The following is a 15000-nucleotide window of genomic DNA, read 5'->3' on the forward strand; positions in this document are numbered from 1 at the left end:
TGACTCTTCAGCACACTTCTGCAGCTTTAGATTGATTCATAATAGCCACTTTTCAAGGCTACAACATTTATCTGTGTGAAAAGACATAATGGATGCTTGATCTTAATGAGGCACGTAACGCCTACGACCTGTCCTTACTTGAACCACACAAGCCAGAGCGATTGCAGTTCACCAGCACAGAAACCGCACGCACACAAACACACCAGCAAATGTTGCAAGCAGGTCCCTCGATGAAAAAAAAAATCCAAGAGATGAAAGGCAAACGTCTTCAGAGATACGAGTCAACAAAGCGACTCTCCACTGATAGCCGACAAGCATCATAATTAACCGATTTGAGTCGACTTCAGAAAACCTAAAAAAAAAAACCCCACATGGGTCTGTCGTGATCGCTCATGAATTCTGAACCATTCGCAAATCTAGCTGGTTGTTGTTCTAATTTGGTTGATTGTACTTGTTTGTGAATATAAGTTTTCAATAAAGTAACACTTACATCATCATAACTGAGATCCCTTGTGAGTGATGTCTTCAAAAAGCACGCTGGATTTAGTTTTTTTTAAATGTAGAGCGATTAGAAAAGTACAAAAAGGCTCAACTAAAGTATTCTCTCATAATATAAACTGCAGCGTCAGATCTTTTATTCTCAATATCTTAAACGGTTGGTTCAAGGATCTGGTTTATTTAAGCTCCACCTTTCCCAGAAACTACTCTGCTCTGATTGGTCAGCTGTCCCACAATGTCTGTTGTGATCGGTTGACATCAAATGTGCATTAGCATATCTGAATTTCAGCTCTCTCAGCACTTATAAACTACGAGTTGTACAAAAAAAAAAATGGTTCAATTTTTTAAGTATCCTCATGTTTTAGATTTGTTTTTGTAGCACAGAACACGAAGTTGTCTGTTTTTCGCATTTAAATTAACAATACAAACCCATTTACAATAAAACAATCCTCGATCTACGTTTCATTTTAGCATTTACACTACATTTAGGAAAAGATGTCTATCTACATTACACGGCCAAACAACAACAACATTACGTGCCAGCACATATTTATTTATTGTTTGTGTCTTATTGTTTTTCTTTCTACCAGTTCTCTTCCTGGTTTGTCCCACCTACTGCGGTCTCTGGTTGGCTGTTTCAATTTTCACTGCTGCATCCTAATGGTTAATGCTTTGCAACTTAGATCCATTTTCCACCAATCGCCTCATGCCAGCTCTTCTTTTAAGGTTCAAGACACCGTGAAGCACTTAAAAAAAAAATTGAACAGATATGTGTGTGTTGAGCATCAATTGAGACAATGTAAGCACCTGTCAGCTTTAATCCTGGGGAAAACTGGATAATGTTGAGCTTTTGTCAGCTATTTTTATCTTTCGGGTTTATAATCAGTTTTGGAGCGGGATCAAAGTCGGTGACGTAGAGCGAATCTGCTAGTACAAAGATGACTCGTTGGTTTCTTATTATTATTCATAGCACAGTTTTCTTATTCTTTGAGAAGAGCCTGCTTATTAATCATTGTTCATTGAGCACATTCTTTCCGAAGACAAGACAGACCTGCCAAACTGTGAGACCCAATGATTGGGTGAGACCGTGCATGGCACGGGTCGTATGTGTTTGTTTCCATGATCCACAGGGTTTGTTGCGTGTTTGTCACTGCCATAGACTGTAAAATATATGGACGTAGTATGCGTGATGTCACCCATAGGTTTCTAAAGAGCGCAAAAGAAGCCACAAGTAGGCCGTCGCCATTTTGTTCGCGCGTCAATACACCCACGGCGGGATACCAAGCATGGGCAAAGAGGCGGAGAGTGAGCGGAGCTACAGACACCTGCTGACAGTTTGCTTGGAGCTGATTCAGACACACTTTACTTTGGGAGAACGCTTAATACTTTATCACCTGTGACTCGTTTGTATTCTGACCATTTGTGCTTGGTTGTACACTATATCAATAAAGTGTTTAGACTTTTAAAAGCACTGCTGTAATACATTGAGCCACTAAACATTGTTCTTATGACGTTTTTCAACAGGAGGAAAACGCAAATTACATCCAAACACTTCAGATATAGTCTGTGTTAGTTAATGTAAGACTATTGATGAAATCCAGCATAACACTGTATGACAACGCTTCAGATGACTGTTCTAGAGCCTACAGCTAATCAATCTCAGATTCTGGAGTGCATTACAGCTCTAAATATAAATAAAAACGATAAATGATCTTTAAATAAAACAAATACATGTATAGAGATGGTATATAAGTATATAACTTTACTCACATGGGAAACGGAGGCCACGTGAATGGTTTGTGAGCACAATTAAGTGCACTCAGCATGCCATGCCATCTGATAATTGTAGGAAACAAGTCCAAAAGGCAGTTGACTGTGTAAAGCCACATAAAACAACACAGAAATACGATAAATATGCCGAGTTCAGTGGCTAAACTGCAGGATTCAGCTGAGGTGACGTGACGGCGACCAGCGAGACCTAGCTGTCACTCAAGTGGCCACGCCCTTAATTATGCAAACTTAATATAACTTAATATAAAGGAAACGGATGAGTTATAAAAAAATTCACCCCCCTCACAGTTGTCATGAAGGGTAATATTAGCTGTATTAACCAAAATCTTTTTTTGTACCAGGCTGTAAACACCTTTTTTTTCTGCTGTAAAGTCGGCCATTCTAACAGTGGGCTCAATTGAAATTTGCTCTGTTTTGGAGCCAGGAGCGGCCAGGACTAGCGGAATTTCAGATGAATTGCAGTTTTAGTTACTTCCGTATTGGCTTCCTGAGAGAGAGCGGGAGGTTGCCGCTTGATCACTCCGATGCTGTCAGGGCCAATAAAGCAAAGCTGTTGGTTTGCAGCAAGCTTTTTTGTTGGGAGAGCAGTACGAGAATGGCGGACTTTGTCTTTTATCAGCCAAGTTCGTTCCTATTTACACAATCACCTCATTCTTCTTTCCTCCTGTAAAACTGTTCGTTGTTGTTATGGGAAGAAGAAGACAGGGTCAGCGATTCAGGTAAGTAAATCTTTTTATTTTTAAATTATAGCCACCCCACCTGAAGCTGTGTGTGTGTGTTTGTGTGCTCTCTCCTCTCCCGACTGCTCCTCCCGTCCTCCTTAAGAAGGGAGTCTCTCCGGCCCAATCACTAGAAAGACAGGTGTTATTTATCATTTCTGATTGACCTGCTGATTAGCCGCCGGGCTCCTAGCATGCTCTCCCCCCTTATTGGGTGTTCGATCACGCTTACCTCTCCACACCCCCACATATCAGATTTTGCCTACTCTTCATCATGAGGAGGACAAGTAGGAATCATTAATAAGTGTGTGTATTATGTTAAGCACATTTGAGCATCACTCAACTCAACTCACTTTATTTGTATAGCACTTTCACAAACCACAATGATTACAAAAGTGCTGTACATAAAACACATAAAACGCATGCAAATATACATATACATCACATAATATTTGTACATTTATTGAATGGAAATGTTTCTGATTCAGGTATGCAAATTCGTCTTCAGATGCCACCTTTATAGCAATGTGTGTGGAGTCGATCGCTCCGATTAGATTGGAAAAACTGGCGATTGCTGCAATTTGCGCTTTAATGTTTGGCTTGCCAACTGCATGGTGTGGAAACCTTATATACCTGCTAGACATGCAGATGATCCCATCTCATACAGCTGTCATTGCACGACTCAAAGATACTTTGTAGTGTGCTTTAACACAACTGCCTCTAGGAGTCGGCAATGGAAATAAAACAAACACACAAGAAATGCACGTACGCCAGACATGAAGTTGGCGTGGACCAACGCACATTGACATTCATTTCATTGTTAGTAAATCCAAACAGTAGCATGAAATCTGGCGTCCACAATGTTTTTGTGCATAAGCAGTGTTGATACATGAAGTCGCAGGTGTTTCGAATCACTTTAGTCATGTAACCTGGGTGTTTTGATCATGCTTCAGAGCAGTTTCAAAACACTTACGCTTCAGGATCTCGACACCACATCAGCCATCCCTATTTTTACCTGTGCGTTACCATTCCTTCCCTTTTGTATAACATTAAAGGTGCCAAATTAACCTAGGATCCAGGAGGAACAATGCAGTTTTCGTCCGGGCAGTGGCACAGTGGACCAGCTCTATGCCCTCACCAGGGTGCTCAAGGGTTCATGGGAGTATGCCCAACCAGTCCACAAGTGTTTTGTGGACTTGGAGAAGGCATTCGACCGTGTCCCTTGTGGCATTCTGTGGAGGATGCTGAGGGAGCATGGGGCCAGAGGCGCTTTGTTAAGGGCTGTCTCGTCCCTGTATAAACAGTAGGAGTTTGGTTCGCATTGCTGACAATAAGTCAGATTTGTCTCCAGTGCATGTTGGGCTCCTGCCCTTTGTCACCAATTTTGTTCAGAATTTTCGGTTCAGAATTTCAAAGTGCAGCTTTTTGCTGTAGGGGGACCACAGGATTTATTATTCAAAGACGATATCGTTTTGAGATTGATAAGCAGATTGGTGCAGCAGCAGGAGTAAAGTGGTTGACGTACTTTCTCCTTTATCACTGGTTGCTGGTAAGCCAAAAGGCGAAGCTCTTGACTTACTGGTCAATCTACGTTCCTACTTTCACCTACGGTCATGATTTTTGGGTTATGACCAGAAAGACAAGATACAAGCAGCTGAAATGAGTTGCATTCGCAGCGTGGCAGGGCGCACCCTTATAGACAGGGTGAGAAGCTCTGACACCCGGGAGGCGCTTGGAGTAGAGCCGCTGCTCCTCTACATCGAGAGAAATCAGTTGAGGTGGCTCGGGCATCTGTTTCGGGTGCCTCCTGGATGCCTACCAAGGGCGGTGTTCTAGGCATGTCCCACCGGGAGGAGGTCTCGGGGAAGAGCCAGGATACGCTGGAGAGACTATGTTCCCCCCAGAGGAGCTGGAGGCAGTGTCTGGGGAGAGGAAAGTCTGGAATTCTCTGCTGCCCCGACGCGGCCCCGGATAAGCGGATGAAAATGACAGGTGTTGAATGTTGGATTGCCACCTAGTGGTTGAACTAGGCATTGCATTCCAAATTCAAAACATCTAAGAGGGTTTTTTCACCCGGCCCCTCTAACAATTCTACAAAAATGCAGGTTGTTGGATGACACAAACAGGAGCGAGCGTGCCTCACAAACAAGCCTTACAATGTAAGCTGCTCAGCTAATGTTTACGTTTGTAATATGTAAATAATTTGCTAATTAAAAAACACCTTATGTGAATTTTTATAACTTTGAATCTATGTCTTTGTCATCCATACACATCAAGGCAGCCTTCATGGCAAAATGAAATACACTGTGTTTTCCAACAAGGCAACCCGGAGTGCTAAAATATATCTGGCAGTGGGCAGGTTACAGAGACCAAAACAATGACAGACATTCTGACACAGAACACACATTTTCAAAGCACAATATCTGACTTTACTATTGTTTTTCAGATGAACAAACATGTTAAAATAGCACATTTCTTAAAAATCTACAAACAGATGATGGCGTTTTTATGCATTAAAAGAGTAAATAAAAAATTACAAAAACCATCTTTCAGTACTCCTGAGTAGTTGGATGTCTTATGTAACTTAAACAAAATTTCTGCTCAGCTCTCACTCATCTGCAATGCATTATTTGGCAGCGCTACAATATTGAATTAATTCTCACACACTCAGCACAGCAGGTGAGCTATTACAGAGCTCTTTGAGGAGAGATTACTCAGAAAATACATGCAGGGTGTCGACAAGCTGTTCTGATCATATAGATTACATTTGATAAAAGAGTGGAGGACTTAGTGTTTGTATCTGGAGTGGATCTTTATCAGATCAAACTACAAAGGTTATGTTAAATGTTGTTTTTTTTTCAACTCAGGCTTATTCTGAATATGTACCCCTATATACATTTCTGAAGAGTGCCAAATATGTGTATATCCATCAGTGGCTGCTGTCGACTGACTGACTAATCGACTGACTTATCTTCCTTCTTCCCTAAACCCAACCTCTTTTATAAAGCACAGACTGACCCGCCCACCACTTGCATACCCAACCGACAGTTTTTTTAAATTCAATCCAGTAAAAGAAAAGCCCTCACGACCAACTGATTTTTACCACATTTTCAGGTTACCACATTCTCACTCTGTTAATTATTTGTTTATTTTTTGGCCTTTTGTTTTTGTCTTACCCGCTTTCTGGAACCATTCTTTGCCAGACTCAAACCCCGTCATTGCAGTAAACTCTGCTCCATGTCGCAAATCTGCCAACATGCGCAGCGACCACTGGACAAACTGGTAATAGCAGAAAAGTCGTCCACATGGAGGTAAGAGGTCAGCAGGTAAGCACAAAAAGCAACGTCATCACACCACCCGTAGCATTTGTTTTAAAGATGAAATGCAGCCGTTCAAACTTCTGGCTACATAATTTGCGATCTCCAGAAATGTATATGGGGCTACGTTTTCAAAATGAGTTCTTTTATATTTATTTCAACCCAGACTCGTTCGAAATACATGCTTCAGCCAACATTTTTGCTCCGGGTTCATTGTGTTACACGTTTCAGATGACAAATCCATAAGAGGGCGTGGTCTACTTTTTGTAAATATTAAATATATTACTAATGCTGTGTTCACACCAGATGCAGAAGGAGCGTCAAGCGCAAGTGATTTACATGTTGAGTTAATGCAAATGCACGAATAGACATCCTGCGGTGTGATACGCTCGAATGACACGCATTACACGATGAGAATTGAGCGTTTTGCGCGTTTGAGATGCGTTTCATGCAAATCACTCCAGTTCGAAAATCTAAACTTAAGCGGTCATTCGCGGTGCATTAACCAATCAGGAGCTTGCTCTTGTGGGGGTGTGATTGTGACATAGCAACTGTTGTTGGTGTCCCGGGGGAAAATTCTCCAGCCGACACTAACAAGAGTTCATCAAACTGGGCTCGGCTCAGTCAGAAGCACCGCTGAAAGCCTACATCCAGGTTAAGTTTCTGGAGGAGTTCATGAGCTCACAGAGCTGGATGCAACTCTGAAAGGGTCTAGTGAACTCAGACACGGCCCTAAACGTATCGACGCTGTTTTTTCAGCCTTCATAAAGCACAGGAACACTGTTATTTTCTTAATAAAATCCATGTTAGCCATTTAGCAACGAAACTAGAGTCACCGAGCAGACAGAAGCCCTGCCCATCACGCAAATCCGCGTCTGTTCTGAAGTGAATTTTACGCGAAAAGGAAGCAGATTTGATGCGCGAATAAAGCGGGGTTTGACGCACAAATAAAGCGAGCAAACTCAAATGTTCCATGATTTATCTGCAGGTTCCATGTCTGGTGTGAACACAGCATTAGGGTACAGTTTGTTGTATGATTCAGTTTGTCGTACTAATCAGCCAGCGAACCACTGATCTAAACCCTTCTCTAAACCACTAATAACAAACTCAAACAAACTAACAGTTATTTTAAAAGCAAACATACAATAAAAGTGCACTGTGACCATGTAGTTTACCTTGTTTTAAGTTATTTTGTGGTACCATGCTTCACCAATCTCAAACTCAAATTACAACAGCATACAAGGTGAGCTACAAAGCAAACTGACCACTCCAGAAAAGTTGGAGACATGGGGCATAGAGTAGCTCCTCCCCTTAAAAAAACCAAAAAAAAAAACCAGCCAATAACATTTTGTTTTTTCTCAGCACTGCCAGTGAGAGTGGTTGAGCTCAAGCACATCAAATAAAAAGCATCTTAAAGGGGGCAGGACATGTCGAAACTAGAGAGTATTTGACTGCTCAAGATTTGATGAAAGGCATGAGGTGATGTGAAAAAAAATCATTGATCCAATTTAGTCTAAAGTGACAAACTATCATAAAATATCCCTTTTATATCTTCTAAATGCTACCTTCTATTTTTGTCACTGTTTTGGAGCAAACTAGTTTATAGATATCTTTAAAACTTACTATAATCTTACTAATATCTAAACAACTTTATTTTAATTTCACAAGACCTTTAGATACATGTTTCAGGTTTTACAAAATGTAATCCGAAGCACATATTTCCAATAAGCTCATGTTGACTGAATTGGAAGCTGACTGGTAAGAGAAATGTGTTTAATTATCTGTACTAAAACTGATCCTATGGAAAGATCATCTATTAATGGAAGCTTTATTATTGTCAGCTATGAACGCTATAATAACACCTGCTGTACTGAATTATTATTTTTTTTGATGAATAATGATTAAAACATAACCCTCCCTAGAAAAATTCCATGATGTCTCGTCTGCCACTGCCCTCATCACCATGTTATAAAGTCATGCTTAAAAAAATCATATTTTTGGCTGCATAATTACAGCGATCTCCAGAAAAGTATATAAGGCTTCGTTTTCAGAACGAGCCTGTGTTGTTTTTTTATATTTATTTCAGCCCAGATTTCTTAAAAATATGTGCTTTAGACAACCTTTTTGCTCTGGGTTCATGTTGTTGCACGTTTCAGATGACATCCACTCGAGGGCGTGGTCTACTTCATGTAGATATTAAATATATTACTTAGGGTACAGTTTGTTGTATGATTCAGTTTGTCGTACAAATCAGTCAGCGAACCACTGACCTTAAGCTTTCCCTAAACCACCAATAACAAACTAATAGTGATTTTAAAAGCAAACATACGACAAAAGTGCACTCTGACCATGTGGTTTACCTTGTTTTTACTTCTTTTATGGTACCATGCTTCACCAAACTCAAACCCAAAGTACAACACTATACAAGGTGAGCTACAGAGCAAACTGACCACTCCAGAAAAGTTGTCCATATGGAGACAGCAAAAGCAAATGTATTCGATTTCTATTTTTTAGTGTTCTGCAAAGAACTGCACAAAAAAACAATTATTAATTAATAATGTTCCTGTAAATATCAGAGTGAAAAAGAACAAAAGTTGCTGGTGTCATACAGCCCCTAGTCTTCATTTCACAAATAATCTGCAGTCACACGTGTTTTAAATGTCTGGTGAAGTGCTTCGACATGTGCATTTTTATTCTATGTTTGGCCTAATCTCGACTGACACAAAGAGAGGGCGGGACACAGTGTAGCTCCTCCCCTTTAAAAGAACAGCCAAGGCATTTGTGTTATTACTGCTCTGCCAGTGAGACTGCTTGAGCTCAAGCGCATCAAATGAAAAGCAAATGAGAAGCATCTTAAAGGGGGCGGGGCATATCAATATTAGAAAGGGGGCAGGGCATATCCATATTAGAAAGCATTTCTCGTTATGTTCTTGTGGAAGGATACCCAAAACATTTGACCAAAGTTATGCAGTTTCAAAGCAAAGCTAAAAAAAATACCAAGGAAATGTGTGTAAACTTTTGACAGTCTAGAAATTAATAAAAAAAAATTCTCAAAAACAAAAATTCTTTCATTATTCTGGCATTTAGCAAATGTAAATGATTAAGGTAATCCTAACGGACCTAAAATAGTAAACGTTTAGTATAATTTACCATCAGACATTTTATAGAAAATGGTTATATTATTTTTTTAGAGTGTATGTAAACGTCTGGCTGCAACTGTATATAGGAGGATTTTATCCTGTATGGCAATACACCTAAAGTGCTTCACAATCATAGAGGGAGGGGTCTCTCCACAGAAAGTTTTACAAAATAAAATCTATGCAAACTTTAAGGTCAAATAGTATTATTCCCACAGATCATGCGGGAACAGTAGGTGCACTATTTAACCCCCTTCTTACTAAAACCTGATCGATTTGTGCTAGAAAGACAGAAATATTTCTATTAGAAAGACACACTGTTGCATCTGAATTCAGTGTGTGTGTGTGTGTGTGTGTGTGTGGCCTCTCCGTACCTCCTCTGTGGACTCTTTGAATAAATCTCCAGCACCTGCTGGCTTGTTATCAGTAATGTGTGAATATTCTCTGGTGTAATTCCTCCATGCTTCCTCTGGGGCCGCGGATCCAGCCGTCGCTGCTTCACCCCTGGGATGTGGATTAGCACCGTCAGGACTGCCGGAGAAACATTAGATTAATTGCGAAGCTCCTGAAAGTGGGACAGCTGCACATGTCATATGGCGTGAAGAATATCTGGCTTTTCTATCTGATTTCCTCTATTTCTCTCAGGCTCACTCGAAGGCTGCTGGTGGTCATTGTACAAATGTCCAATTGATAAAATTGACTAACAGTGGAGGATTGTACATGGTGCATTAGCTACGAACAGATACTTTTTGTCTTGAAAATGAAACCTTTACTTTTCTATTTTTGTGATGTGAAATGGTCATTTATTGTCCTTTTTATTTTAGCAGGCATCATCTTTAGGTGAGGATTCAGTTTCACTTTTTAACAAGCTTGTATTTGTAATGTATTATATGGGTATTGTTGATATATGGATTGGACATGGATTCTCCTACCTCTGCTATGCTGATGATTCCCAGCTATACCTCTCTTTTCACCCTGATGATCCCTTGGTTCTGGCTCGCATCTTAGCCTGCCTGTCAGACATTTCACACTGGATGAAAGATCATCATCTTCAGCTTTGGGGCAACCATAACTGCATCCAAAATGGTGAAAAGCCTTGGAGTAACAATTGATGACCAACTAAACTTCTCTGACCACATCTCTAGAACTGCTTGATCGTGCAGATTCGCACTCTACAACATCAGAAAGATCCGACCCTTCCTATCTGAACATGCAGCTCAACTCCTTGTTCAAGCTCTTGTTCTCTCCAGACTGGACTATTGCAACTCTCTACTATCCGGGCTTCCAGCTAACTCTATCAAACCTTTTCAGATGCTACAGAATGAAGCAGCGCTAATGAACCTAAAAGAGCACGTCACTCCACTACTCATCCGTTTGCACTGGCTGCCAGTTGCTGCTCGCATCAAATTCAAAGCTCTGATGTTTGCTTACAAAGCAACTTCTGGCTGCGCCCCTGCTTATCTGCTCTCACTTCTGCAGATATGAAACCTACGTTCTGTGAATGAACGTCAGCTGCCAGAAAACACTTGATCCTGATTGGTCAGTAACAACATTCCCAGGTATGTTATCGTGAGATGAACCGCTGATATTAACAACACAGGCTCTGGGAACTTCAGAATTTGTAATTATCTTGACAAATTTGTTCATGTCCATTTTTTCATATATCCAAAGTGGAATGAACCACCAATTATTTCGATTAAACGCAGCGCATGCTCTTCCAGCCACAATCCAGTCCTGGGAAGCACCCATTCAGACTCAGACACACACACACACACACACACACACACACACACACACACACACACACACACACACACACACACACACACACACACAACAGTCACTTTAGTTCATCCAATTCACTTATACTGCATGTCTTTGAACTGTGGGGGAAACCAGAGCACCCAGAGGAAACCCACACCAACACAGGGAGAACATACAAACTCCACACAGAAACACCAACTGGCACAGCTGTGGCTCGAACCAGCAACCTTCTTGCTGTAAGGCGAACGTGCGACCCACTGTGTCACCGTGCAGCCAATGAAACTAATATGTCATAAGTAGGCCCACACGGAATCTGCGCACACAGAATTCCGCAGATTTCTGCAGTTTTTTAGCCCATTATAAATTCTTTTTATTTACTTAAGTAAATGTGTAAATCGGAATTTATTCAGTTTTTCTTCAGTAATTTATTACTTTTTATTTAATATATTAAAGTTAAGTTATGATACTCCGCTGGATACTCCCAAAATAATTCTGTAGATTTTTACCAAAATTTTCCGCAGAAATAGCAAAAAACGTCTGCGGATTCCGTCTGGCCCTGGTCATAAGTGTCATTTTATGCACAGTGTAAGAGGCTAAATTATTATATACATTTATTTATATGGCAAAATATGTCTTTTTGACTCAAGAAGGGCCACTGACTCTAAAGATACTCCAGATACTGATAGGATCAGGGCCTGATATGTGGAATTTGGGGGTTTTATGATGTGGCCACATGTTGACTGGTCAGTTTGAATGTCTCAGCATTTGGGCTTTAGTCACATGGTCAAAAAGACACAAAATAGGTGTAAAACTCTGCTCTGTCTCTTTTCCTGGCCTGTCTTTTTCGCTCTCTGCTCCTCTCCTCCTCTGGAGTGTCTGACACTACTGCACTCAGGCTAACTTCTGGGCCTGCTCTCTTTGTCTCTCTCTCTCCCTTCCCCTGTGCCTCTCCTTCTGCCTCTGGTAACGTTAATTTTACATTTAAGCTGGGTACAAATTAGATCATATGTTTTATCATTTCATATTTAATAATTTTATACACTCATTTTGAAATTAATTCAGTTGTAACCATAGCAAGTCATTGCCATTAAATCATTTCATTTTCAAGTATTTGTAAATTACTTCTGATATAACATCAACACTTAATTGTTCCATATAGCAATACAATACAATCACATAATATCAACACCCTCCCACATTTAAAGCTATTAATACTGCCCTTATTTCCATTTTTGGTATGAGATTGCAGAAGAATGGTTTGACTTGAAATGTACAGTTTTTTTACCATCATACTGATAACATTTTCGCTCGGCAGAACTTCAGTTCGAAACGCTGTGGTTAAAACCCATTCTTACATCAGTATAGGAAAATTATGATCTACTGTTGACCTCCTAAGTTACATTTCTTGTAATTTTTCATTGCCAAATATATTTCTTGCATAACTGAGCTTGTGGAGTGTGGATGTTCAGTGATAACTCACTTTGGTTTGATCCACATGCTGTAAATAAGTGGTTTCATCTCAATCTCTGGTTTCTTTACGCTCTCTGGAGCTGCAGGCGTTTCTGAGGGAGAGGGAGAGGGAGAGAGAGAGAGAGAGAAAGAGAGAGAGAGAGAGAGAGAGAGAGAGAGAGAGAGAGAGAGAAGGGAAGGTTAGACTGAACGAGAGGAGGTGGTTTGATGAAATGATAGCTCTCCTCGCTGTAGTAATCTCAGTCAATGGCTGCCCATCAAGTGTGGCACTGCACCTGTGGACGCTCTTGCTATTTCCCTTCTCCTTTTCACCCTTTATCATTTCTGACGCATGCAGTCTGTAGATCTGTGTCAGACTCAAGTGGGAAAGTTGGAGCAACATTTAAAACTGAATTTGAGGTTTTACAGGCATTATGAACCTCGATGGGTAGGTAGATAGAACGGTAGATAGATGGAATGATAGACAGACAGGCAGACAAATAGAAAAAAACAGACAGAACGATAAAATGACAGACAGACAGATATAAATATCGATAAATAGAATAACAGAATAATAGAATGATAGAAAAAACAATAGATAGATAGATAGATAGATAGATAGATAGATAGATAGATAGATAGATAGATAGATAGATAGATAGATAGATCAAATGACAGACAAATAGATAGATAGAACAAATGACAGACAGACAGACAGACGGACGGATAAAAAGAACAAATGATAGATAGACAGACGGATGGATGGATAGAACAAATGATAGATAGACAGACAGATAGATAAACAGAACAAATGATAGAACGACAGACAGACGACTGGATGGATGAACAGATAGATAGATAGATAGATAGATAGATAGATAGATAGATAGATAGATAGATAGATAGACAGACAGACAGATTGAAAGAACAAATGATAGACAGACAGAGACAGACAGATAGATAAACATAACAAATGATGGAACGACAGACAGAAGGACGAATTGATGGATGAATAGATAGATAGATAGATAGATAGATAGATAGATAGATAGATAGATAGATAGATAGATAGATAGATAGATAGAACAAAAAACAAAGATAGAAAAAAGAAAGAAAGAATTAAAATAAAGAAATATCAGATTTAAGAAATAAATATTTCTCTTTTTTTAAAGTTTTTATTTTTTCCTATATAAGAAAGGAAGGGAAAGAAAGAAAAAAAAGAACCTACAAGTGGTTTGATAAATCAAACACACAATCAAACAAACAAACAAACACCACAGAAGACAAGATAAATGTGTAAACAAATAAATAGTTTAACCCACAGATGACAAGACAAATTATTTAACCATTAAACGGATCAATAAGCACGCCTCTGCAAGATGACACGTTTAAAAGAAAGAAACAAAAAAGAAAAGAAAGAAAGAACTACACTAAACAAGTATTTGAAAAACAAATGAATCAAACAAACAACAAACAAACGTGTGTGTGTTGCAGCAGGTGTGAGATTATGGCATGCTTTTTTTCTGTTGCTGAACAGATGTGAGGAGCATAAGACGCCGCTGTTGTCTATGAACACACACCTGATCGCTCTTCTCTCCGTCTGCGGGTACATCATGTCTGCAGCCTGTATGAACACACGCCACAGCGCACCCTCTCTGACCCACCGCAGAGGCCCAGACAGAGACACCGCAGATGGGCTTCATGGGTGGCCCTTCTGCTTCAGGTTCTGCTGGATGTGAAAATGGAGGAAAACTTACTGAAGGACTGCATACAAATCACAAAAACGTTAATAAAGTTTAAAACAACTGCTCTCCAATTTAATATATTGAAAATGCAGATGTATTCCTGTGACAAAAAGCTGAATTTTAGCACCATTACCACATGATCCTTCAAACATCACTTGAATAATACATTTGGCCGTTTTCTTGTAAATGAAGTTGTGATGAAATGCTTACAATGGAGTAATGTTCCAAATGCAGCTTGGTTTATTATGAAGCAAGGCCAACAAACAATCCAAAACACAGAACAGAAATGCACTAGGAACTACACTCAAACAGAAACCCAATACTGAGCAATTGTGTGTATGTAAGTGGTGTTTATATAGCATGTGTAATCAGTGTCAATTATCAGCACCTGCATGTGTGTCGCTAGGTGGTTTGACTTGAACCACGACTGCAGCCGATAATCAACGAACTTAGACGAGCGCTGGCGGAGGCGGAGCTGAAAACGAGGGTGTCATGTTAGACCCAATAGCCGGCAGACCCGCACAAGTTTCAGGCACACACCATACATGGTTACGAGGGATGTTAATGTCATTTACGTATT

At 40.0% G+C, this 15000-nt stretch overlaps 1 long non-coding RNA gene across 11 annotated transcripts in view; it reads right to left on the bottom strand.

The window, feature by feature from the left end:
- The window catches only part of LOC141375574 (uncharacterized), a 127172-nt gene extending 112424 nt beyond the window's left edge, over positions 1–14748 (bottom strand). For 3 of the 11 annotated variants that reach the window (XR_015497459.1, XR_015497458.1, XR_015497457.1), the window contains exons 1-4: positions 14631–14748; positions 14256–14404; positions 12707–12788; positions 9837–9993 (exon numbers count right to left, since the gene is read on the bottom strand). This is a non-coding gene — a long non-coding RNA (uncharacterized LOC141375574). Of the gene's footprint in view, positions 1–7086; positions 9082–9836; positions 9994–12706; positions 12789–14255; positions 14405–14630 lie in introns of those variants that run through there. The other 8 variants (XR_015497464.1, XR_015497465.1, XR_015497467.1 and 5 more) reach the window with 7 other exon arrangements.
- Positions 14749–15000: the final 252 nt, after the last annotated feature.

This window comes from Danio rerio, chromosome 8 (assembly GCF_052040795.2).
Source record: "Danio rerio strain M-AB ecotype USA chromosome 8, GRCz13ab, whole genome shotgun sequence".
Taxonomy (NCBI): domain Eukaryota; kingdom Metazoa; phylum Chordata; class Actinopteri; order Cypriniformes; family Danionidae; genus Danio; species Danio rerio.